Raw genomic sequence first — 27,988 nt, 5'->3', positions numbered from 1 at the left:
TTCTTTTACCTGAAACAGCTGCATGAAGCAAAGACTAACCGATTTCTTTTTTTTTACCGATTTCTTTTTTTAACAATACAGCGGCTGTTTTGTTAAGAAATACACGTTACCACTGCTTATCTATCACTGACGCAGAGACAGTGTGCTTCTGCATGATCTGTAAGGTGATGTACATGCAAATAACGTCGACCAATCAAAAATAAATGAATAAGGGGCCCCAAATTCCCAAATAGTAAACAGTGAAAAGCTCATGCAACCTGATACAACTTTCACCTTAAAAATACTGAAGTGTGCTTCATTATGATCTACGTGAACAGTTTTGTCCTTAAAAGGAAAAATAATACTTCGACTATAGTTCGAACTAATGCAATGTGTGGTCGGTGATCAAGCGATAGAGTGATCTAGTCAGTCAATATATTTATTTGCAAGACATAGAGCTGAAAGAAATATACACATCACCATGTCTGTAAAAGAATAAAATACATTCAAATTCATTAACTTTATAAACAAAGAGAATATACACAACAATAACCTTTCAAGCAGCAACATTGCAATTTAATTGCTTTAAAAGAAGAATAAATATGCGTACTCAAGGCAACCGTACAGAGTAATAACGCACCCTGTATACACAAGATTAAATATATTAATAGTTTGAAAGATTTAAAAAAAAAAACTATAAGAATCGATATTGTGCTCTAATGCCACAGATTGTCAATAACATATAAGCCACATGAATATATAAATGCCTTTACTTTGTCGAACTGACACCACATTGCTTCATTTTGAATGGAGGTGCAAAGTTCTTCGCTACGTGTTCTTACTCTGTGCCTTACAGAGAGTGCCGCAGGATTGGTTTTCTTTCACTTAAGAAGACGGTGCAATCTAGTATCAAATGGGGAATGGAATATTTCATTTTTAAAGTGCTGATACGGTTGTCATTAGTACCCAAAACTCTATTTTTAAAACCAGCTATTCTCCAGCCAGGGTCACTACCTACTCGAAGCCGAAGGACAGTGCATCTCAGTCGCCTTTCCAGCACCTGGGACAAATACGGGAATGAGGTCTCTGTTCCTTGGAACTCCCAGGAATGGGCCACTGAGCTTTTTGAGGCTAAGTAGGGTCTATCAGCAATTTTGGATGTTAATCTTGCTTCTTCCTTAAGGAGCCTCTTGAGAGAGCATTTGCCTTCAGAGTATTTCCAAATAAGCCTAGGCCTAGGCTCGCCCCAATTTTTCCCACTGACACTAGGAAGGTTCTCGCTAACTGAGTCATGGACTGCCCAATGTCTTGGACCACTGCACAAGAAAGTTTGTCGTTGGCAACTTCATGCGTCAGGCAGTGCACAAATCTAACTGCATGCCATCTGGCCAACAAAGCCCAGGAGGTAAGAGACAACTCCAGCCCGAGAGCTTATGCTCGCCAGGAGACCCAGGAGGGCCCTTAAACAAGGGCCCTCTAGTGAGTCCCAGAGAACACGCCGATCAAAAGCTAACAACTCAGGACCATAAAGAGCCTGTGATATTAATGTCCCTACCACCACCTTCTTTAAAGTCTCTACTGATAGACCACCGTCCCTCAGAGCAAACCTTCTCAGTGCATTAACCATACTTAGGCGCCCAGCTTTTACCCTCTTCACGTGACTATCCCACCTCAGGTTCCAAGCAAAAATAATCCCCAGCGATTGGTATGCCTCTATCTGCTCTAGTGGGGCATTATCCAGAAACCAAGCAAACTCAACCCCTTCAGCTTTGAGAAAATCAAGGTTTTAGTTTTATCCACGTTTATTGTAAGAGAGTTCTTCTACAATAAGTATATAGGATTTCTAACTTGCCCTTGAACCCAATTTGGGTACAGTCCATCAGGACCAAGTTGTCTGCATACATCAGATAATGGTTATGCACCCCACCTATTTTTGGGGAGAAGGAATTTGAACTGACTAGAATCTCAGGAAGATCCGCGATGAAAAGACTGTAGAGGAAGGGGGCTAACATGTAACCTTGCCTCAGTGTTTAATTCACAGGAATTTTTCTGTTAAGGTGCCTAGGCCACTCAAATCAACCTGTACACAATTGTTCTCATGCAGCTGCTATATCATTGTTAAAAGACATTGGTCAATACCCCAAAATGCCAGCTTATACCACAGAAGCCCACGTTTAACACTATCAAAAGCTGCCCTGAAATTCACAAAACAGCAACATAATTTTCCTCCTGACCCAACTACTCTCCTCCACGTAGCACCCTCAAGACCAAAGCAGCGATCAACTGTAGAATAGCCCGGCCTGAAACCCCCCAGCTCTTTTGGAATGTACCCAATATCAATAGTGTTTGGGCACAGATCTTGCACGCCACATGGAGCAGCGATATTAGCCGATAATTTGCCAGGTCATCATAAGCTCCGTTCTTATAGATGGGTTTCATTGTAGTATTACACTAGGCATTGTCACCCCTTTAAAAAGGGTCCTAGAACATTGGTCCACCATAATGAGTTTGTATTATAGAGTATTGCTGGTAGCCATCTGGGCAACCTGCCTGTGATAACTTCATATTTACAATAATTCTAGCTATGATGACCGTCTCTTGAATCTGAAGAAGTGGGCAATCAAACTTGTCAACAACATTGCCGCTTCCTGCTTTTTTATCTGACATCTTATACAACTTCGTAATAAATTTTGACCACTGCGCTTCTCAGACCTGAACTTCTAATTTCGACAGGGATTTCTGGTGGACACTATGTACCATCCACAAGAATAAATGAGAGTGAGTGGACTGCAAGAAGAGACTAGGCTTTTTTATCATATGCTCATACCAGTCAATTCTCTTTCCCTCTTCCGCTATGAAATCAACCTTAATTCTAAATTTAACTAATTCAGGCAATTTATGGTCAGAAAGAAAAACCCTTATTCTCTTATTATAGGCCAAGGAAGAGTTAACCGTCTGCTCTTTGCTAGAAAAGGGATCCTGAGAAATACTCAATCCTAGGCCCGTACCCCAAAAGAACACACATCACCAAAATGCTCTAAAGTTTGTCTTGCGGGGCTGTAGTTTGGAAAGGGTCCATCAAGATTAACTAGATTGTATTGAGTAAGGGCTAATGCAAACCGGGTTACTTTTGAAGAAGGGTCCTCTGTAGGGCATGAAGCAGATGGAATACCATAGCAACTTAATACATCAATTAAACACTCATCGAAAGTACTAAGAGGGATTCTTCAATTGAAGTCTCCTGCTAAAAGAATCTGTGCAGATGCAAATCTACAGTAAATCACAGATAGATCCTGTTCCAATAACAATAATTCAGTCGCAAATGTGGTGCAGTTAGGCAGGAATATAAATAATTAAACATATCAACAGGTCATCTGCATTAACAGCGTTTATCAGCAAAGATTGAAAAAACTAAATAGCCAAGAACATGTTGTCTTTAGCAGGGTAACTTGTTTAACAGTAAAAAGTGATACAAGAGTCAACACCCCTCCCAAAGCTCGACCAGAGGACAATGGACGATTTGCACACTTACTAATTACAACAAACCCATTGACGGAAGGACTCTAACGCAACCAAGTCTCTCGCAGCATTAGCACTGAAAATTCCACTAAGAGTGAACTATACACATTCAATTCCTTCAGTGAGTTATATCCATGGATATTCCATACCAAGATTTTAAAGGTTGCGGGATGCCCGGATGCCAAGTTTCACCTGTGTCCCTCCCCTCTGTTCCAATCCTTTACCCAGTCACCTCCACAGAGTGATCTAGTCACGCAGTCTACACGGGAAACTTTTGGAAAGATACATGTTTAAGATGCTCATGAGCTAAAAGCAGGCATTATTTTATGCTATGGGCATTTCTGTTACACATATTCTGTAATTGATATTGCTCCCTTAATGCTTTAAGCAGTCTGGTGGCTTTCCCCATAGTTCCGGGGTTTACCAATCCAGACAAAAGTCTGATTCAGCATGTCAGGATGTGTTATGATGGCAATTGTGTTTTAGTCATATCCCCTGCTAAGTGGCAATGTCTTACTGAGCTGTGGGTCTATAATTTTGGTCTTTCAGTTTACTCCACAGGGATTTGCAATATTGCTTATGCAGCTACAAGACGTCCATTTTCCAGTGGATGGAGATGTGTGGGAGATGTTTGTTGGCAGCTAGACCCATTGGGTAGTGTAACACTCACATACAATACATATATGCATGTTGTTAGATACTAAAGAGGTCTGGCTGTAGTGTTCTGTTAGATGTTATTGCTTGGCCTATTATGGAGGCAAGTTCTCTTGTGAACATGGTATTAGCCAACAACATGGAATGTCTGTACTGTGTTGTATGCATACAAGGTGCTCTGAATAATGTGTTCTTCTGGGAGCTTGTGTATGTTGCTATTTAGCAGTACATTCTGTTGTGCATCACACAACAGCTGACTATATGCATTATTCTGCTGCATAGGGTGTATGACAATATTTTGTGTTTTCTTCTAAGTTTGTGTGTTTGCTCCCACCTCTGCCACTGCATGATTACTGTTTAAAGATAAGTGTTTGTTTTTTTCTCACTTGCTTGCAGTTATTTACTGACAGCAAACCTAGTCGGAGGCACAGCGCAGTAGAATTTTCATAATTTCTTTATAGTGAGCTCAGTAATCAAAATGGCAACACACCTCAACCTGCATGGAAGACATCAACTAAGTTATGGAGCAAGGAGTATAAAACAATATCCGTGAATAGCTATTAATACTACTCTAGCACTGTGATAAAATGTTAAATGGTGTAAAGTAAGCTTCAGAGTTTTGAACCTGAATTTGCACAGCACCGCAAGGGGTTGAAGGAAATAAAGGAAACATGGAAATGGGGGGACAAGGAAGAGGTGGCTGGTGATCTTTGAAAGTGGTGGGGTGTAACACTTGCTAAAAGTTCACCCCATTTTTGCAAAATGTGCCTTGACAGTTCCCCATATGTTAAAAATGACCTTCATTGTGCCAAAGCCAGCATTGTGTTATGGTTATCCCTTGTGCCAAGAAATACATACAATATTTCAGTACCAGAATTTTGCCATTGATATAACCCATTACTATGGGTGGCCTGTATGTCAAAAATGTACGCCAGTATTTCCGAGCCAGCATTTTACCATGGTTTGCTTTCACCAACCTGCAATCTCAGCCCCAATATGCCATAGCTGTTATCTCTAAGGCAAAGAACTACCTCCAGTATGCCAGTACTAGCATTTTGCCATAAGTGTCCCCTTTTTCAAGTGTTACTTCCAGTATTTAAGGATCTGCAATTTGACTTGTGTACCCTCTCTTATGCCAAGAATTACCTCAAATGTCCCAGTAGTTTGCCACGGGTGCCTGCATGCCAAGAACTTCCTGTAGTACGCAAGCTTTCCAACAGGATGCCCTATGCCAAGAATTTTTCTGGCATGTCAAGTCCTACATTTTGCCATGGGAACATTTCCTTATGCCAAGAATTAGCTCCAATATGCCAGTGGCTGCAAGTTAGCTTGGGTGCCACCATGAGCTAAAACGTATTCTGAGTTTGCCATGGCCAGCGGCAGACAAATAATGATAAAGCAAGCAAACAAGCGCACTCTTACTCACATTCTTTCTCTTATACCCACTAACAATAACATTCACTCTCACCCCCCACTGTAACCCCCACTCACTCTTTCATTCTCACTCCCACTCACTGTAACACACAAAGGAACTCGTCCTCATTGGTTCACACTCTCAGCTACAAACACACTTACAAACACACACTCACCGATTCTGGGCTCTGGTGCACCTGCACCTGCTGCACCATTGATAGCTACACCCCTGAGCCGCTTCCACGCCATCTCACAATATCTAATCACTCACTCCTTCTAGCGCACACACTTCCTCATACTGACTTTCACATATTTATAAATTCTCAAAACTCAGATTCTTACTTTCCCTCCCATTGACACTCTCAAACACACACACATATTCACTCAGTATTGCTTACTGTCAATCGCTCACAAACACAAGCACAGAAAAACAATAGGGATCTGGCACTGGACATTGGAAACAGCAAGCCATGATTCCCAACGAGGAGCCAGACAGAGCAGTAAGGCCAGGTTTGAAAAGGGGAAGACCCACCTCAACCCCTCCCCCAGCTTCTTGACAGGACTGGAAGAACAGCTCTATAAGAAGCTGGGACAATGCAGGGATCCTGGCCCTGCTGCACTGTGCGGCTTCTAATTGGCCTCAGGCATGCACTGTTGTGTGCCCTCAGTCACATATTAGCAGCTATACTGTGCTGCCTGAGGCATGCACACTAGGTCTGAAAAATAAAATGGATTGTGCCTAAGTGATGGGATTGCATTGGAACTACACCGCTCACGCCTGCAATCCAGACATCCAACTACTGTTTTCAAACAACACTCTGTAGATGGATCATCGCTTAGAAGCAGTTGAAAAGGCCCTTCTAAATACAGATTATGACGAAGGCATGAAGATTTTTTTGATGGAACTTCTAGATTTTACTCTTCTACACTCTTACTTTCAGTGGCAAGACACATGGTATTTACAGAAGACTGGCACTTCGATGGGCAACTGTGCAGCACCCGCGTATGCCAATATCTTTATGAACTACTTTGAAGAAGAACATATTCTAAATACTCAACCCTGGAAGAATCAGACACCGTTGTACCTAAGATTCATCGATGACATCTTCCTATTATGGAAAGGAACCCATGAAGAACTTGAAGATCAAATCAAACTACTTAACCTTATCGATGACAGGATCCAATTTACCCACGAGATCAGCGAACATACGATCAACTTTCTGGATGTAAAAGTGACTAAAACTTTGAGAGGTTTCGAAACCAACCTGTACAGAAAATCTTCAGATAGAAACAACACCTTAACATATGATAGCTTCCATCCCCAACCGCTCAAACAACATTTACCGTATTCTCAACTAATGAGGGTAAAAAGGATTGTCTCAGACTGTGCTGAGTCCACCAAACAACAAGAAGATATGCTACAACGATTCAGACAGAGAGGATACCCAGAACATATACTGTCAGAAGCTAAAGAACGTGTTAGCAACTTTTCAAGACAACAACTTCTTTTGACAAGACCTAAAACTATCGCTGAAAGAATAACATGTGTTAGCAAATTTTCTACCATGAGCCAACACTTGAAAAAGGCTGTTAAAAAACACTGGCCATTGTTACAACTAGAGCAGGATTTCAAAAACACCTTCATCCGTGAACCGATATTTGCTTACACACGAGGCAAAAACATCGGAGAGCTCATTAAATACTCACCTACAAAGTCTCATCAAGCTACCTACAAAGGCACGATACCATGTTTAAATTGCAGCAACTGTCACAACATCATTAAGGGGACTTACATCATGCACCCCATGAAAGGACATAAAATCAAACTACAGGTGACAGCTACATGTGACACTTCAAATATCATCTACATGTTAAAATGCCCATGTGGAAAAGTCTACGTTGGACAAACAGAACGCAAACTAAAAGTTCGATTGAATGAACACAAAAGCAATATAAGAACTAAACAAACTAAATCAATGGTAGCTCATCACTTTATTGAAGCTCAACACCATAACAGCCAATTAAAAGCTTGCATTTTAGAGGTAGTGCAAAAACGAGAAGGAATTGACAACCGTACAGCATTATTGCAAAGAGAAAATCATTGGATTTACTATTTGAACTCACTACAACCGCACGGAATGAACGACAGGGTCGAATTTTCTTGTTATTTATAAACACTCAGCCTAAACAGACCATACTGACTGCGATATTGGCCTTGGGTACCATATCGGAAGGCTGCCGTTTCCTCATTGATTGACAAAGTCTTAGAACTGATTAACTGTAACTACTGTACAGACTGTGTTGGTAAACGTTCGATATCACACACCACATGAACAGCACGCCATGAGCGTTTAATTTAATTCTCTTTTAGGAACTTTTTCACCTCCCCCACACGCACACTCTAGCAGTCCGCTTTTCACCTTTAGTAGCACGTCAGTTACGTTTAAATACCACACCACACAGCGAGTTTTGAACTAGCAGCACACTCATGGAAGGCACCTGAGTGAACCGACGGTCTCAGCTCCGGTAAGATCTTGACATTAGCCTCCGTAGTTTTCTTTAGTTTGCTCATTTACTCTTTAACGTCCGTTTCATTTTTATTTAGTCACTTCCATATAGCGATTTCAGTTATAACCTCCAACACATCTTTTACTAAGTGAGTAACCGCTATTTGACACGATGTTCACCCACACGGTCCCCTTACAGCCAGTCTGTAGACTACATATTTCTCTCGAGTCAAAAAACCACGCTAGATACATTTAGACGCCACTTGTTTAATATTTGTTACAATGTATGTGACTAGTATTGTGTATTGTATATATCTATCTGGTATCACTACATACAGTTTAAATCTTTTGTTTTAGATGTTCCCTGATGAAGGCAGTTTGCCGAAATGCATTGGAACACTGATTGAGTCAACTTTGTGAAACTAACATGTTGCATTTTGGGAAATGAAGTTTTCCAACGGATTAATGAAAAATTAAGTGCAAAATTAAAAAACTTTCAACTGCATTATTGAGCAAATTATTCATTGACAACCACGAAAAATTTCGTCACTCCAGTCCAGTGCCCGGGGACACACCCCACAGGGGTGGGGTCGTTACCTATCGTTTGATTTTCTTACACTCTCTGGCAGGGAGTGATACCCTGGAGCACGGCACAGATTTTTAAAAACCTTTCTAACCACAGCAGTGCACAATTGACCACAACTAGTTTTGTCTAATAACACAATAAACACCATTTCCAAAGTAGGAGGAAACAAGACTGGAGATTGTAGAATCTGCAAACAGTCCACGCGCTGCATACCGATTATATGTTCACACCCACACTAGCATCAGACTGGTACAGAGGGTCATGCACTTGTCAGAAAACCCTACTGCAGCAATAAGATGCAACACCAGTCATGTGCTTTTCACGATCAGCAAACACGTGTGGCGTCTTGATTCATTATTAATCAGCAACAGGATCCAGTAAGCTACAACCTTGTTGTCGTATTTAACAAGCCTCAAAACCCTGTGATGTGTATATGTATATATGTGTATATGTATATATATATATATATATATTTATTTAGAACTGCGTAAAGATCCAGCAGTTTGTATTGAAGCAAACGGAAAGTCAACTTCTCTTCTTGAAAAAGGAGTTGTAAGAGAAAGAGATGAGCGGGGGTTACATAGTGAAAAGAATATACAGTTAAGAGAACACTGGAGAAGTACACTTTTCTCAATAAATGTACTTTTTTTTCTCATCCCTGTGTATGTGTTTATTACAGAACTTTATTACAGAATATTTTTAGATGCCCACTAGTTTGGCAAAGAGAAAGAGCACACGAGTCATACAACTTGCTCAAGTCAAGAAGGAGCAAAATGGGATCAGAGCCCAAACACTGGCTTAATTAGTGGCAGACTAAGCTGGGCAACAAGTAGCTCTCCTTCATGGAATTGTAGTAATAAAGTAATATTTTTAGTAGTGCTTATCCATGACGCACGCACACCACCCTCGAATCTGTTAATTCACAGACTTGGCCGTTCTACAACCATTAAAAGGAAGTCGCGCTGAATTTAAATCTGTGAAGAGTTCCATGAATGCTCTGTCTCAAATTCCATCATCGATTACAGAAGTAGCTTTTAGATTAAAAAGTGCACTGAAAAGAGCACTGCACACTGCCCAGTTACAGCAAAGAATAGGAAGGAAACTACTACTGAAGGAAGTAAAAGTACAACCTAAGTGCAAATCAGAGCTGGGCTCTTTCTGGGCTTTAAGAAACAAGGGGTGTCTGCATCAACAGATGGCACGGGGCAATTTAATTTAGGGGGCACAGCCTCTATTCAAATAACAGATGGTACAGGGGCATGGGCTGAAGACATGAGTCATTGTATTGAGTCCTACCGCTGAGAATATACTTAACGCAACATGCAGAGGGTTTAATTACTTCTGTGGCACATCACGTGGACTTTGCAAGTACAGAGCACAAGTACATCCGTTTGTTTGGTTGCTTTCTCGCAAAAAAACAAAACAAAACAAGGATGTCAGGTGAAAACAAAACGCTGCCACCGTTTTTCAACACCTATTTTGGGGGTTCTCCATCTTCAACATAACAGCCTTTATTTTCACAAGACTGAATTTACTTTTCAAACCATTGAAAAAGAATGACGGACGGCACAGACAGACACATCTACACGATGCCCTGGGGTGGGGTTTGGATAGTGAACAGTGTGTGGGCCTCTGTGGGCTCCTGACATGTGACAACAGACGTACAAACCCCTCAAAATCCCGTTCTCCTTAGTAGGCAAAATCATGTAATCTTTTTTTTCTAAACTCCATTATCTAAAGGGCCCCAGGTGAGAGTTCCATAAGGTTAGCTTAGGCTCCATTTCCTTTTCATATACTGAAGCACTTCAGATCTGTGCAAGACGAGCACCTCACTGTTACTCAGCGACGAACATACATTGGACAAGGTATCCCAAGGGTCGATAAATAAAGCAAAGTGAATGCATGTGAGTGGGCATCTGGAAAAGCACGGCTGCTGCATTTCTGTACAAGGAAAGAATTACGCATCTGAGAACTCATGCATATCTACAACTCGTAGAACCGAGGAGGGCAGAGTTTTTGTCAAACAGGTAGCCTGTAGAACGACTACATGTAGCACTGCGAAAGGTTAACACTATTCTCCCTTCTATGAAATAGAACTAATCTTGTTGATTTAATCTTACCAGACCCTTGAGGTATAAAGTTTAGTGCTTAGATGCTTATAACTTGACTAGTTTAGCTCGGGTAAGATGCTAATAAGAGCTTGCAGTGTGGCGGCTGCAAAAACACAGTGTGCTCACAGCACAGGAAGCCAACTTGCATAATGACTGAACTGTAAAGGCATTCAAGCCAATAAATACATGAAGTGGGTGTAGGTTATGCGTTTCTCTTTGCTTTTGCGTGAGTTGCATATCTAAGACCCTCTGCTTTACATGGTTTGTTGTGGCCTTCCCCAACTCTCTACTCCCCCCCTCCTCGAACTCTCCCCCGCCCCCCCCTTTGATCGCAGCATCGATGCCCTCCTTATTAGCAGTCCCTCCTCTCCGTGTGAGATCTGAACACGGACATGGCTCGTGAGGTAATCCTGGACTGAGTCCACCTGCCGTCACTGCGCAGAATGAACACACTCGCATCTGCGGCTTCGAGCGCCTGCTGGGCTTCCATACGCACAGAAATAAGCCTTGGAAGCAGCAATGACGCGGGTCGGCTTCCCCTCAAGACGGAATCATGGATACCAGCTAACTCAGAGACACAGTGATACAAGGCGCACACCCTAACAAACAGATCACTACAGGACGGCCGGGGTAAGCTCTCTCCGTGGCAGTGAGCAGCCGGTGGTTTCAATAGCCTCAAAGAAGAAAAAAAACAAGCACTGAAAGACGAGCGCAGCCCTGCGGCCGTGAAAGTTAAAGTACTCGTGCATGCAGAGAGTTTGCCTTGCGGGAGCGAGCAGCAAGGCGCGATAATTGCAAACATATGGCGCAGCTGCTCGCTCCCGCACGGCAAATGCTCTGCATGCACGAGTACTCATTGAAAACAGTGCAAAACATGCACGAGTTCCCAAAAAAGTACGGAGCGATGGCAAGAGGTACCTCTAAGCAGCGCTTGTGCGCTGCGTAGGCAAGAACTAAAAACGGTTTATACTACTGCCACACTCAGAACCCTATCAAAAGATGGAAAAGCCAATAAGTATTTTGGCTGCAGGAGTTTGTCAAGGCTAGAAAACTTCCCAGGGATGGACTTTACACGAGAAGAAGTTTATATAGCCAGGCACAGTGTGTAAATATTTGTTGGCTTTGATGTAGGATTTGTATGGAATCAATACCAGCAGCGGCTAAATTTCAAACTATTTGGAGTTCAGAAGTAATATTGGGCGAATAGGAATGGTGCTTCACAGTAGGTAATGTATGGCTGTGACAAACCAGTAGAAAGTCCATAATCTGCAAGTGTAGTGACAAGTTCATATTAATCATCTTCAAACACTACACATAATCACCTGATATTACGTCTGCTCCTCTTATGATACAGTGTCCCTGGTTTATCATGGTGTCTTTGGAAAAAGATTGTGCTAATATTGCCTCATAAACAAATACATATACGAAGAAAAACAAAGCTGCTTTTCCATATGTCGTTATTTCAATGCAATGTTGTCAACAGCTACTTGGACAAATTTTGTGATGCTTAAAACAAAGCCATTGGCAATAGTCGTCAAGTATTCTTTATTCGATTGTTAAAAACAATCATAAAAGAGCAGGAATAAATATCCAAAATCATTCATATTAAAATACAACCAATAATGCCAGATCAAATGCAATTTAAAAACCTTAATAAAAAATGACAATAAAAACTCCACCTGGTAAACAGCATCAAAAAAGCAAACTATCTCAGAGTCGAACAGCAGACTTGAGAAAAGTTCCAACACTTTTACAAACATCAGCTGTAGGAAGCATTCATAAATAGACCAGGGCGAGCAGACTTTTAGTAAATACCTGTTCTTTTTTTTTAAATAGGCAAAAGATATCTCTGCCTTGCTCACTCCTTGCCGGAGCCTAGTGGCTCCCCCCTTATGGAGAGGCGATCATCGCGGCGACAGGGTATTCACTCTCATTTTTTTAACCCTTCTCTTGTGAGGAATCTCTAACAGCCATTTTACATCTCCAATCTGTCTCACCCGCTGATCCCTGCCCCACTAGTGTTCTAGTTATGGCAGCAGAGGTCATTAATCCATGGGTGGATAAGCTAGTGAATGAGTCACTGACCATTGCGAAAGTCTCCAGGGATTGGAAACAGGCTAAAATTCTCCCATTGCTGGAGAAGCCTTCGGCTAACCCTAATTTGCTCAGCAACTATAGGCCCATCTCCCTGCTACCTGAAGTCTACAAGATACTGGAGAAATCAGTGAACCGGCGGCTCTCTCGTTATTTGGAAATAAATAATCTCCTACGTTTGAGTCAGTTGGGCTTTAGAAAGAACTTAAGAATGGAGACGGCCTTACCAGAGGTGCCTGAGAAAATCAAAAGGCACATTGGACATCAAAGGCAGAGCGTTGCTGATCTTGTTAGACCTGTCTGCCACCTTTGATACGGTCCCCCACTCCTTCCTTCTAGACCGCCTCGCGAGGATTGGAGTGAAGAGTCTTGCCCTTAGCTTGCTATACTCCTTTTTAGACAATAGAGAACAAGAAGTTTGGCTTCCCCCGTTTACCTAAGGCAACAGGACTATTTCATGCAGGGTCCAACAGGGCTCTGCCCTGAGCCCTACGTTGTTCAATGTCTACCTTAACCCACTCGCTACTATTGTTGAGTCATTTGGTGCTAAGATCGTGTTATATGCAGACGATCACAAACCCAATCATTACAGCATTTCAACCCTAATAATAATCCACTGTACCGTATGAAAACACCCAATGTTTTTTTTTTAATATATTTTTTATTTATTAAAATATTGCACAGGTAATATTCCAAACATAAAAACACCTGGAATAGACCAAATTGTGTGGATATAGTAGCATGATGGAAAGAAATTGACAATACATGCTATTGGTGATCTTGATAACCAATTGGTCAACGAACACGAACTATTGAGAGACTGTTGCAGTTGCCCTCTATTGTATACATATTTTTACTCATTTATTTCCTTTCCGCTTTTCACCCCTATATCTCTTAGTTCTCTATTCTGTTGAGGTGTTTTAAGAAAAAATATTATGAACTTCGAATGACATTTTTTATTGTTTTTACTATGAATATTAGTACTTTATGTTAGGATATAATGGGTTTTTGAACTCACGATTTGCGGGTTGTTTTTATGTATGGAATATTACCAGTTCACAAATTTTTTAATAAATAAAGAATATCTTTTTTTTTAAAATTGGTGTTTTCATATGTTACTGTGGCTATTATCAGGGTTGAAATTCTGTAATAATTGGGTTTGTGACTATAGGTGTGGATTTGGATGTGTGATATATGCCCGAAGGGAACCGTTTTCTGACATTATAGTCGTATTTAAGCCCTGTTCCTTTGCGGTATGGGGCTTCTCTCTGTATGGTTTTAAATACACAGATTCTCTTCTCCTTTAAGGAAGGGAGGATCTGGCTTTTGACTCCATTAAATACTGCCTTACAGCAGTGTTTGCCTGGATACATCAGAAACAGTTGATGTGCAATACTGATAAAACTGAGGTTCTTTTTTTTGGGCACTTCGGTGCCCTCCGGCTGGTATGCTTGCTGGCCAGATGGTTCTGTTCCACCTGTGTCTTACACAAACACAGCCAGGAACCTGGGAGTTAAGTTTGACAAGTGCTGTCTTTATTACCTCAAATTAGTGCAGTGACTGGTATGTGCTTTGGTATATTAAGGGCGCTTAAAAAGTTTCTTTTTTTTAATCCTTCTTTGCCAGGAAAACAGTTATCCAGGCTCTGATAACATCTTGCCTGGCTTATGCTAATACACTGTATTTTAGCTTTCCAGAATATGTCATCCATAGAGTTCCAATGGTCCAAAACGCTCCAGTGAGACTCTTACTGAATCTACTTGAGTTAGCGAGGATCTCGATGCATCTTTCCTCTTTGCACTGGCTCCCAGTAAGGAAGAGAGAATTCTGTTCAAAACCTTGGTGCTGATTTTTCGTGCTCTACACTACATTGGTCAAGGCTATCTCGCTTCCCGTATACTATTCTACAATCCTGCAAGGAGCCTCCGGTCTACACATCTGGCTTTGGCCAGAGTGCCGAGAGTTAGATTGCCAAGGATTGGCAGGCGCTCCTTTTCCTTGTTAGGGCCGTCTGCATGGAACTCTCTCCCGGTGCACCTGAGGCAGGAAACCTCGGAACTTGCCTTCAGGAAGGGATTACAAACTTGGCCATTCACTTTGTAATTTGACTTGTTCTTGGATTAGCACCAGGACACTCCTAGGAGCATCTGTGCGCTTTACAAATCTGCTTCATCATCATCATCATCATCATCTTTGAGATGCAAATATAAAATTTACACACAAAAAAACCCATAAAATGGAGTAGAGTCTGCGGTGAGACTTCATCACACGGGCACAAACAAATTGATGTCTGGCTAAATTGGCCCAGCTAAAATGCCAACTGCCACCTAATAATCCCATGTCTAAACCTGGTCGGTAAAGACCGCTTCCAAATATGATAACATATTCCAAGTATGTTTCAGAACCTAAAGTGGTCTGGGTCAGCATATAATCTTTCACTGTGGGTTTGAAGAATTCCACCACCTCCCGCTCTACTTGTCTTGCTGTTAAAAAGTTCGTAATGACACAGGACTTCTTATTCTCAGGGTCGGTTAACAGGGCAGATCTACCAAGGCTAGTCAGGGAGGATTTTAGGTAATGAATCCAAGGAATTGTGTGGCCACCATGATCAAATGAGAGACAATCCTTAATGATATCCTTGTTCAGCCTAATGAATTTGTTGTACCAGATAGACATGCCTAAAAAAGAGGGTCTCTCTTGGATCGCACCTAGTTAATAATCAATTCATCCACACTCAACCATACAAAGGGCAATCTAATGATTTTTAGTCCACTATCACATCAAACCCCATAAACCAATCATAAGTAGAAAAAACTTTCTGGTATAAATCAAAAAATACATTTATTAAAAAAACACAATTAATCATGTGAAACACAATCAATATAATGATTTCCTAAAACAATTTTATAATTAAAAATATATTTCAACAATGAGACTCCTGTTTAGAACAATAAAATTCAACCTATATGTGAGACAAACACAAGTGACAATTTAAAATCATCATAACCACGTTAATTCGACTGAATCAGTACTGTTGAAGTCCATCAATTGTTAAATTCGAGGAACGTCTAAGTCCAATTACACAATGACAAAAAAGGCGTCAACGCGTTTCGGTGAGCAGTATGTTTCTAAATCCCTTTCTTCGGGACTCTTATTCTTAATGTCTCTCTTTAAAAATGACCCAGTATCATTTGTGCCTTGTGGAGATGCTATTCAATCTTGGAGGATAAGGTTTCCATCATGTTTCCGCTATTGATACAGGAACTTTTTTTTGGAGTCTTGAAATTACCAATTCTAAAACTCTGATGTCCACAAATGTGTCACAATGTATGCCGATGTGTTTTGAAAATGTATATTCCGATGGTTCCTTAAATGATCAAAGGACCAATATAGAAACGGTTCATTGAGGTCAGTGTCCCTCCAGTTCTATCGTTCTTCTATGGGAGGCGAATAAGTCCTCCACCTGTTTTAGACAGTTACCAGAACTTCCCAAGTTACCATTATTATCTCTTGGTATGTTTCGCGGGGTTCTTTGAAGAAATCCGTCCATGGCGCCAGGAACCGTCCGGTCACAGTTGGGAACAAAAAACACAGATAGACAGTCATAACAATAATGGGGCCAGTTCTTTGTGTTCCGCATAGTTGCAACTACTCGGAGGGAAGCCAAAGATGCAGCAATGGTAGGATCTTCCTCTGCCGGCAGAATGCTGACCTTAGAGTAGCCCCAAATTCCAGCCCAAAGGTCAAGATTAGGAGGTACTTAGGTTTATAAATTTGAAGAAAAAGCACAATTGGTTTCCAACCAAGGTTAGTCGTCAAAGAAAAGAGTGAACTAAAAACACCAGTAAAAAGTTGTTTCCTAGAAAGCAAACAGGGGCCCCAGGTACGGTTTAAATCAAAGGTAATCCCTAAGTGTTTGACCTGGCCCTTTAGGCAGGGTTATCCCCAAACCTTTTGCATACTAGTGGGCCTCCAACACTGATTGTGCCACCCACATGAGTAGCCCTGCAAACATGTCTCTGCCCTGCCACTGCAGTGTCTGTGTGTGCAGTTTTAAACTGCCATTTCGGCCTTGCAAATGCACCTACTTGCCACGCCCAAACCTTCCCTTTTACTACATGTAAATCAACCCTAAGGCAGGTCCAAGGCAGCCCCATGGGCAGCGTGCAGTGTATTTAAAAGGTAGGACATGTACTGGTGTTTTACATGTCCAATAGTGATATACTACTAATTGTGTTTTTTCACTTTTGCAAAGCCTATCTCTCCCATAGGGTAACATGGGGATTGCCTTGAAATACCTTTTAAGTGTAATTTCCCATTGGGAGCAGCTAGAGATTTGAATTTTGGGATCGCTACACTCACAATTTAAAAACACATCTTTTGGTGAAATTGTTTTTTAAATTGCATGTTTAAAAATGCCACTTTAAAAAAATTTACTGAAAAAGGATACCACAATTGCCACGCCCAGCTGCTGCACTGCTGCAATAAAGTGTTTCAAGTAAACATATCTTCAGTCTAAACCAAGTAATCCATAGTAAACCAATTGATGTGTCATTCAACATTGTCCAAATCTTAGTATATATATAGAATCAATCCGGAGACAGCTAGATTGAACTGAATACTTTATTCACGCATTTTTAAATGCTTTCTGTTGCCCATCCAGGCTTTTACATAAGCATGTGCAGTCAATCATATTTCACAACAGGACTCTCAGTGTACCCAAATGCATTTCAAACCTATCTGGTTTTCTTTTTAGAAATGAGCATTTTCTTGCTTAAACATTCTGTCCCTCTGCCCGTCTGTAGAATGCATGTCTAGGTTGGCTGACAGTTGGACTCTAGTGCATTCACTCTAGACAGTCACATAAAGGCAACTGAGGTGTCGCTTGCATATCCTGATAGCCCATCACTAGGCTGTTGGGCTTTCCTGAGCTAGAGTGCTGGAGCAGTGGTCACTGACACTTGAACAGGGCTGTGCCTGTCCTCACACAAAGCTGTCTCCACTCCACTGTAGTGTGTCTGGAACCAGGTCAGGGAAGGAAGGGTCTTGTGCACTACAAAGATGTATTTTGAAGTCTGCCTACGTCAAAGGCAGAAAGGGATATAAGAATTGAACCTCTGACACCCCAAAATCAGAACACTTCTGGACTGAGACGTTCTACCAGGAAGAAGAGCTGGATGATGTAGGAGGGATTGCCTGTTGCTTTGCTGTGCTGGCCTGCTGCTTACTTCTCTGTCCTGGGTGTGAAAGGACTGGACTTTGCTTTCTACATCCTGCTTCCAAGGTTCTCCAAGGGCTTGTGCATGCTTGCCTCCTGTTAAGAAGTCTCAGGGCCATCAAAGACTTGACCTACCAGTGCCTGGGCTCTTCTGCTGAGAAAGCCCTGACTTGCCAAGCGGTATCAAATCCAGTTCCTGAGCCCTTGAAGAGTAATCTGGTGAGAAAATCTACGCATTGACTCTCAACGCCTGTTTTCTCAACGCAGTACTTGCTTTGCGGCTGAAAAATCACTGCAGCGTGAGCCCTGAGCACAGTCACCGACGTCTGTGGCACCCGTTATGACTCCCACGCAGCCTCTGCTTCGCCACTGGGGAATTGATGCAGCGGCTGCAAAATAGACGCAGCACCTGCATCGCCGCCATTGTATTGACGCAGCGTGTCTAGATTTTTGATACATCGTCCCTCGATGCCAACTCTTCATCAAAGTTGCACCGCAGTAAGGAACCAAGGTGGCGTGTCCAGATATCAACGCATCACCTCCCTTTCCAGTAAGGAACAGATGCATCACCTCCCCTGTGAACTAAGGAACCACTGCAACGCAACGCTTTTCCAGCACCTATCCTTCCCTGCACCTGCTTCGCCTTTCATTTTTGACGCATACAAGGTACTTTCTGCTAAAAGAAAAGCATCCATTGATTTCTATGGACTAAACTTGCTTACTCTTTGTAAAGTGATATCTTGACTTGTGTACGTTGGGTTTTTGTTGTTTTGGTCTTATTTTATTTATTCAGATGAAGATTGGCTATTTTCCTAAACTGGTGTGGATTCCTTTTGCAGTGTTTCCACTGTGTTACTGTGTATGTACAAATGCTTTACACATTGCCTCTGAGATAAGTCTGACTGCTCGTGCCAAGGCACCAAGGGGGTGAGCAGCGTTTATCTTAGCAGTGTGACTCCCTTACAGTGACTCGAGTGAGGGTCCCTACTTGGACAGGATGCAAACCACTGCCAAGTAGAGACCCTATTTCGAACACTAAGTAAGAAAAACAGGAAACCTTATTGATTCTTTTCCCTTAGATTGTATAGAAATGGAAATTCATGTTTTTAGGGCAACAGGCCATAGTGAAGGTTTTGGTAAAATTTGTTTTCAAACTCAGGTCTATAGAAAAGCACACTTATGACCCCAGAAGCTTTTTAAGACCATTGAGAGTCCTTGCCATGATGATGGCATGGTCCATAAATAGGAGGACGGGCACAGGCCTAGAATTGATTACTGACATATCCCGGCTCTCAGCCGCCTTTCCCCTCCAACCCATTAGTATATAGCACAAATATAATTGGTGCCAAGATGCATCCCTGCCGGACCTCCCCAGCCAGCCCAAAGAAACTGGTGCTTTCTCCATTGCATCCAAAGCATACAGATGCTGTAATGTCAAAATGAAGAGCACAAAGAGAATTCACTAGGCCAGAATCAATTCCCAGGTTCTCCAAAATCCCCCATCAGTTAGAATACACTACACTGTCAAATGGGCATGTAAGGTCCATAAACATCATGTGAAAAGTACTGCGATTGGCCACTGTGTACTTGGGAGATCTGTAATTTGACCTCCTTTTCTGAGCTACAGGAACACAACATGCCCCAGAGATCTCCTTGCAACTCTCTAGTTGATCTGCTGCAGTGGACCTGAAGGACCTGCAACCGGACATGCTGACCTCTGCTGGAGTGAGTTCCAGATCCCCAAGAGGTGCCTCCCAGTCCCTGGACCCTTGGTGTGGCATTAGTTGAACTCCTCCTAGAAGAAAGGAAAAACCCTCAAGTTTTGGACTCTTTGCGAGCACAAATGGATCATTTTGTGCCAAGATCCTGCTGCCCATCAATATGAACCTGTCTCTTCATGCTACAGTGACAGCAAGTTACCAACGGCAACGCGAGATCTGCACTTTGTGCCACAGCATCGACAGCCCCCAGTGACTAACAAAGGCGCATCTCCAGCAATGAACATTCATGATGCCAGACAGAATCTTTGTGCTACAGCGACAATCACCTGAGATACCAAGCCTGCTTATCCTGCTAAAGCGACGACCATCCACGATGCTCTCCCTGCTCCTCGCGGCCTCCTCCACCGCAAATGGAATTCTTCGCGCTGGACTTGAGAAGGTAACTTTTTTTGCAGTGCTAACCTGGTGCCTGTATCCGGTCCACGCTCAGCCTGAACTTTTGATTTTCACCTGATGTCACATGACCAGATAACCACGAGTGGCGCTTTATGCTTTTAGGAGCTATACTTACCCTAAAATGTTAAATTGCATATCTTCAGTTAAACTGATTGGATTTTTGTGTCTGATAAGTGATAATGTACTAAATTTTACTCTATTTTTCTAAATTGGTATGGGATTTTTCTTGTGCTGCGTTTTCACTTTATTGCTGTATGTGTGCTGCATAAATACTTCAAACATTGCCTCTAAGTTAAGCCTGACTGCTTTTGTGCCAAGCTACCATAGGGTTAAACACAGGTTCATTTAGGGACTTTTTGAGGTTAACCCTTCCAAAGTTTGTGGTTGTTGCTTGATAAGGGTTTCAATCCCCATCAACCAATAACCCAATTTCTCACACTAACAAAGATACTGCACAAATAAACCTATATGGTACCACTGACAACCATGATTACACAACTAAGGTTAGCAGAACTTCCTAAAGAATGTGTTACAACTAAGATTAAAGTAGTTGCATTCCCAAGGTAGGCTTTGAAGCAAGGTCAAAAGTGTAGATGGGCTGGTGGAGAACTTTTAGAAATTGCACTGAATGTCCAAATACCAGCAAAAGACAAACCAAAAAACAGCCTTCTGCCTTGGCAATTCGTGCTGGACTGTTCCCATGAGGCACAGGTTCAAGACTGATTTGCATATGGCCAGGTCTAAACTGGGGTGGCATGGTGAGCAAAACAATGATGGATTTAACCCAGATCTCTTGACTGGGGGTGAATGTTTTGATTTGTTCTGCATTCCGTCCATCTATTGTGTGTCTTTTGCTTCTGCCCCTGAGGGCCACTTAATTGAACTCGGTTGAATACAGGAGTTGCAAATGTGCCACCACTTTAGATATAAAAGGGTGTGAGCCTCTGTTATTTGAGGTGAAACTCCTCCCTCTCGCCCCATTCTTGCCCAATTCTCTGAGAACTGGAGCAGGCCATTGTAGCTGAAATGCTGTCTCATGGACCAGAGGAAAAGAATGGAACAGGAAACCCTTAGCAGTGTGTTTTAGGAGAATATGGTTCACAAAAAACGCCTCCCAGGCCATCAACTAAACACATTACCCACACACAGCTAGAAAAAGTGCTAAGCTCAACAAACCAAATACAATTTGGCAAAAATGTAACCTGTTGACAGAGCTAAAGTCCTATGAAGACCAAAACAGTAGAGAACCACCTCCCTCTTTGCTTAGGTGAACAAGACAATACTAGACAAGACACCTCGTAACGGAGCTAGCCCCAGCACCCAGTATTGACATAAGTGTTATTTCTGAAGACGTTGATCTAACCAACTGCAACTTGCTAATAAATAAACTACATTCGCAAAATCCTCCTGCTTCCAAAATAGCAGTGAGAAACCTTAAATGTCAGGGGCATTTACTAATAGAAACACCTCAGATAACCAAAACTAAGACTTTCAGTCCCAACATACACTTTCCCCGTCCCCATTACATGTCCCTACATTTTTTTTTCTGAAGCACTCACTCCATTCCTATGCATTTGGAGCTCACAGAACATAATGGTAATGTTACATAAGGCAACATACTAAGCGCTAGAAAACAAATAATCATATACCTGGGGGCCTTTGTACATAAGCAAAAAACGACCTACTTGAGATGCACTCATGAGAAACAAGATGCAAAGGCTCATAAATAGGCCTCACTCTCACACTGCCTTAAACAGCTCTGAAGATAAAGTTATGACAACTAATTTGCTAATGCTCAGCACAACAAAGACTGGCAAACCCAGACTATTCTAGATTTTCATCACAACCAAAAACAGGCATGATGGACAAACTTGTCAATTCTAAACAATGTATTTGTTTCAAAACACATCATACAGACCACAAACGTCAAACTACTGACATAAAGAGAAACCGACATATAGCCAATATCAAAGACAAACTGAACAACCTCATTCACATCAATAGTGAACGACCCCTTACAATCAACGTCACAAAACTTCCTTACATGCATGCAGCACAACTGTAAGTCAGCACCAGTATACAAAATTGATATAGAGACTACCTAATCTTTCTGAAAATTGCCTCAATCAACACTCTAAATCCATGATTGATACCCTGCTGCATCAAAGCTATTTAAAAGCTATTTAATCCTAGGGCTTGAAATAAAAAAATGGAATACAAAGTAACAAAGGGGAGTGGCTCTAATATGGAGACAAGTTATTATGCAACATCATACATGAACTCAAGTTACAAAATAGTATCGTGTATGAATGAAGGAAGCTTCTTGTAAAAACTTCTAGAATACTCGACCCTCTATGAATACCCTGGACAACACCTATATCAAGCTTAGGATTTCAATATTTACTTGTCGGAAAATGCAGATGGTGGCTAACAGACGGGCCCTATTCCTGGAAGGCAATGGTCTTAAACTGCATGCACTAAACCCATGTGACAAAGGCTTCACAATGGTCGGACCACTTACAGACTGCATTCTCAATACCCTTCTTGAAATCAATCATTACAAACATCAACCATAACCATCCATCGATGAATGTCAAAATAAAATAGTAATACTGTATGGCAGGTGTTCCCCCACTGACTCATTATTGGAATCTGGGGACCCCCCAATGAGTCCTTACTGGAATCCGTCTACCCTGGCCTAAGCAATTTGGATGACTTGAATCACAAATAAATACACAAAAATTCAGAAACAAGCATTCAAATACACAAATGATTAAATATGTTATTTAATTGACGAATATAAAAAAAAAATATTGGGAAAATTTGGAGCTTTTCTAAATTCAGTTGAGGCCAGGTATTGTTCCATGGTGTTTACTATATTTGGTTTGTTGCACTTGCACTAAACCCACGAATCGATCTGAGCATACCCACTAGTTTCAAAAAGTCTTCAAAGTTTAAATTTTGCTTCTTTGTTTATTTACACTTTATAAATGTCTTAATATTATTTAATTTTCTAAGCAGTATCAGACCCCCTGAGTAGGCGTTGCTGACACTCAGATGTTCCCGGACCAGAGGTTTAGAACAGCTGCCCAAAGGTAATAAGTGAAGATTTTGTAGCAAAACTTCTATAACACGTGGAAACTAACGATGTAAATCAACTAAAACATATGTAACATGTGTCTCCTCCTGCCTTAAAGCCACTCCATGCATTCTGAATTAGAAAAAACAATAAAGAAATAAAAAGTATAGCTTTTGGAAATACTATGATGAAGAACAGATCTGTCAGAGACTGGAAGGGTTACAGTTACAAAGATCTCCCCCTGATTTGAATTCATGAAATACTGCAAGGAAAAACTAAAAAGAAACAAAATGAAAGTCTAAATAACCATCTTTCAAAACTACAGTCAGCTAATAAACAAACAAAAAAAACCTTGATTAGTAAAATCTCAAAATCTCCTCAACCTATGAAAACAGACATTTAAAAAAAAAAGAAACGTGTTAACTTTGCTTAATTCTTTAAAACGAAAGCTCGGAACTATTATGCAAAACACCTACACAATACTTCACCTGAAAGATGGCAGTCAGTCAGTCCATTAGCGAAAAATAGGTACTCGAAGCCCCTGCAATTTATTACATAACTTCCTTGAAACCAGAACATTTCCAGACAAAAATAAAATGCTATCAAGATCTGAAATATTTTAAGCCTGTTACGATTCTATTATCTGGGGTAATTCCTTTGGAAGTAAAGTCAATTCCCAACCGATAGGTCTATAAATAAAAGGAACCTACTGGATACTAATCAACTTGGTTGTAAACGCATGTAGTGCGTAAATCGCACTTTAACAGTAATAAACACTGCATTTTAGTTATGCTAGCACTCGCTGCAGCATTTGATATGGATGACAATTATAATTTGAACCCACAATTTGGGGCTTAAACACAATTTGAAACTAGTAAAATCACTGGGTTTCGTCCAGGTTCACAAACTTCCACTCCAATAACATCTAAACTTCATATAAAAAAATTTATAATCACAACTACACGTTGCAAACAAAAATAAAATAGTAACTGAAAATTATCTTTAAAAAAAAAAAATCTTTATTCTCATTTTACATAACGTTCAGGACAACAAAACAGAACGGACCGTATAATCTGAGCATATATGCCACAGAGCATAAGACTCCAAACCCACATACCAAAGCATCTCCTTCCCTCAAATTGCTATTCACCCACAGGCTCTTCCTGTGAGTATTTAGGCAGTGTCTATACATGCATCTCAGTCTAGGAATGTCCAAAAAGGTGCCACTATATCTTTGGGGCAGGTTGATTCTAGAATATGTTCAGCATGCATCTCCAATTGTTTGTTTCCAATTGTTCGTTGTAGTACACTAGATCCGCCAACCATTGCTTGCAAGTTGGGGCTTTACCTTGGCCCCAATGCTTAGATACCAATCAGTTGGCCAACAAAAGTACCAGAGCAATAAAGTTCCGGTCCTTATGGGACATCAATTTAACCCAGCCCAGTATTGTGATTTGTAGGGTTAAATCCATAGGCACAATCAGGTCCCATGTGAAGAGCAGGAAACAAGCTTCAGGGGCTCCAAACCTTTTACAGTTAAGATCTGCCCTCAGCCCCTTTATGCAGTGTTTGTGGTCTATAATATACACAATGGTGGTATTTAAACGGAATCAAGCAAACACAAGGAAATGATGGACGGAGTGCTGAAACTTTTCAAACACTCACCCCAGTCACAGATCTGGGTTGAAGTCATCATCATTCTTTCCTCACTTGCCACCTCAGTTCAGAGCCAGCTATATGCAAATCAGTCTTGACCCTGAGCCTCATGGGAACAGTCCAGCCTGAACTGCTAAGCCAGGTCTTCCCTGAACCGGAAACAAGCACCCTAGGACCGGTTTCTGGGTAACACCCTTTATCAGCCAGGCTAGGTTGAATCCAGTGGCAAAGTGAGCAGCGGGCCCACGTCTGGGCATAGCCATAAGGAACTGTTTCCATGAGGCACAGCGTTGAGACTGATTTGCATATAGCTGAGTCTGAACTGAGGTGGCGAAGTGAGCTGAAGAAAGATGATGGATTCAACCCAGATCTGTGACTGGGGGTGAGTGTTTGAAATTTTCAGCGCTCCGTCCATCATCTCCTTGGGTTTGCTAAGTACAGAATTGAGGCATTTGTCCATTTCTTACGTTTTTTCCTGGCCAAGACAGTACTGTGAAGAATGTGGATTTCTTTACACGTGTTAGGTTTTGCAGAACATACAGCGATATTAAGAAGGGCAGAGTGTGCCAGGTCCCGCTACACCACCAGGTGGGCCACATATTTGGTGGGGTGTATCCAGTAGTGTGCAGGATGTGCCAGTGCACACAGATAATAAAGTTGCATGTCGGGGCAGCATATCCTCCATATTTAAAAGGTAAGGTTAACGTGACTCAATAGATTCTTAGCTTTTCCCCACCCCAGACTACTCTGGTAAGCAACAACGTCAATGTTTGGAAGAAGCATTTGTGCATGGGGATTTAAAAAAATTAACAAGGCACTACAAAAACTTCTGGAGTATTACCATTTGTGTTAGGTCCTGTCTGCCACACAGTGGCAGTTTCAGCCATCTTTGAATTTGGTCCTCTAATTGAGTTATTGCAGTCTCAGGATCGTATCTGTATGGTGCTCATCCAAATGCCTAGGTATGTAATAGGTCTGGTGCATCACTCCAGGGGGAAGCCCAGGCTCACAGATTTTACACCCTGTATGAGCAGGAACACAGCTGATTTGGTTCAGTTGATATTTAGCCCTGATAATCCACCACAAAGTATAAATCCCATTGGAATATAATTAAGACTAAGTTGTGGGTGTCTGATATAGAGTGCAATATCATCTATGTTGAGGAAGATCAGGACAGGCATCTCTAGAAATTACAGTGCATACGTCTCATAATGTTGTGTTAATTTAGCATGTATTGGTTGTATGGCTTGTGCAAATAGCAACGGTTCCGGGTTTCACAAGCTATTACTATTGGGGAGGAGATTCTACCATTCATATATAGCTTGGCCCCAGCATGGTGTATAAAAATAGGATAGTGGCTAAGAATGATTTGGGCATCCCCATGTGTGACAAGATCGTGAACAAGTAACTCCACTCCAGTAAATCAAATGGATTGTTGGCATCTAGGAAGACTGCTGCTGTGTTGGCCTCTGGGGTCATCCAATGCAGCAGTGTGAACAATTTGTGTAAGTTGTGAGTAATTGATTGGCCAGAGACAAATCTCAACGGGTCGGGAAATACCAGCTCGGTCAATAGAGGTTTTATTCTTTCACTAGGTTTTTTTGCCAGTATTTTGGCGTCACAATTAAACAGTGATAATGGACAATAGGATTCACGCCTGTCCCCCGCTTTGGCCGGCTTCAAAATGGTTATGAGTATGACTTCCCTCACTGTTGGAGGGAGACATACTTTATTTAGAGCTTCTCCATACACATCTAACAGTCGAGGGGTCAACATAGCTTCATAGGTCTTGTACAGCTCGGTGGGAAGGCTGTCTAAGCCTGGAGCTCTGCCACTGAACAAGCTGCAGATCATCTCCTCAATTTCGTCTGTAGTTATCGGGTGAGACAGAAATTATATATGGGAAGTGTTCAGCCAAGCAAATCATATGTCTGCCAAATACTCATATATTTGATTGGGGTTATGGACCTGCTAAGAAGCATATCGCTCTTCTTAATATCTTAGGAACTCAGTGATTATACCCTCAGTGTTGAATTTAACTTCCCCAGAGTCATTTACTATTGGGACAATGTCATTGACTGCCCAAGGTTTTTTAAATTGTATTTGCTATGGTTTCCTGGGTCGCATCCCCTCACCATATGTTCTTGTTTTAGCGTATTTCCCTATGTAGTTGGCCTTGCCATCTCCCACCTTGTTATACTCTGTAAACTTCTCTCTGACTTTAGACCTTGTGGCATTGTCATCGTTTGCCAGGGAGTCCAATTTCAGCTTTTTTAATCTCTTGTTCCTGGATTGTCAGATGCTACTGCAGCACCCTGGGGACCCGTGGTGTTTGCCTATGCACTGGACTCTCAGCACTACTTTGAAAGCCTCCTAAAGAGCAGCATGTTCATTCACCAACCCTTGGTTGGTTTATAAATAAATCTGTATTTTAGTGCGTATTTCCTCTCTGAACATGGCGTCCAGTAGGGTGTGTGGCGTTAAACGCCGTGGTCTATCTCACCTTTATGCCTGGGAATGCTAGTTTCAATAGTACAGGTGAGTGATCCGAGAGTGTTCATGCCAGGTGTTCAACTTGCAAGTGCCACATGCTCATGTTTCTAGTGGTGAGCCAATGGTCTAGCCTTGACCACATATTATAGGGTCTCAAATAGAATGTGCCCTTCTTGAGGTCCATATGCCAGACTCTCCAGACACCTAGAGGCCACTGTCCCTCATGATACCTGTAATGCTCTGGTAGCCAAGGTGGGATCCCCTTGTTTCAGGGTGTAATCTGTCCATTCTTGGTTCTAACAAAACAACGAAATCTCCCTCGCCCCCTAAGAATATGGATGTTGGTACTAGCTCCTGTGTTCTACCCTAGACCTCATTGAAAAATGCAGAGTCAGGGCCGTAGGTGTTAACATGGTGATGCGGGTTGCTTCCAGCACTCACTAAATAATAATATATCGACTGTTAGGGTCAGCAACTGACCTAAAGGAGCCTGAATGCAATA

At 41.7% G+C, this 27,988-nt stretch overlaps 1 protein-coding gene across 3 annotated transcripts in view; it reads right to left on the bottom strand.

The window, feature by feature from the left end:
* Positions 1–27,988, bottom strand: part of APTX (aprataxin) — a 168,734-nt gene that overhangs the window by 117,050 nt on the left and 23,696 nt on the right. Inside the window, exon 1 of one of the 3 annotated variants that reach the window (XM_085641089.1) lies at positions 753–771. The exons of the other annotated variants lie outside the window; for them this stretch is intronic. The gene's annotated coding sequence lies outside the window, so the exon portion shown is untranslated. Of the gene's footprint in view, positions 1–752; positions 772–27,988 lie in introns of those variants that run through there. 3 annotated transcript variants of the gene reach the window in all.

Source organism: Triturus cristatus, chromosome 2_2 (genome assembly GCF_964204655.1).
Source record: "Triturus cristatus chromosome 2_2, aTriCri1.1, whole genome shotgun sequence".
NCBI lineage: Eukaryota > Metazoa > Chordata > Amphibia > Caudata > Salamandridae > Triturus > Triturus cristatus.
This window is presented reverse-complemented; position numbering and strand designations above follow the sequence as displayed.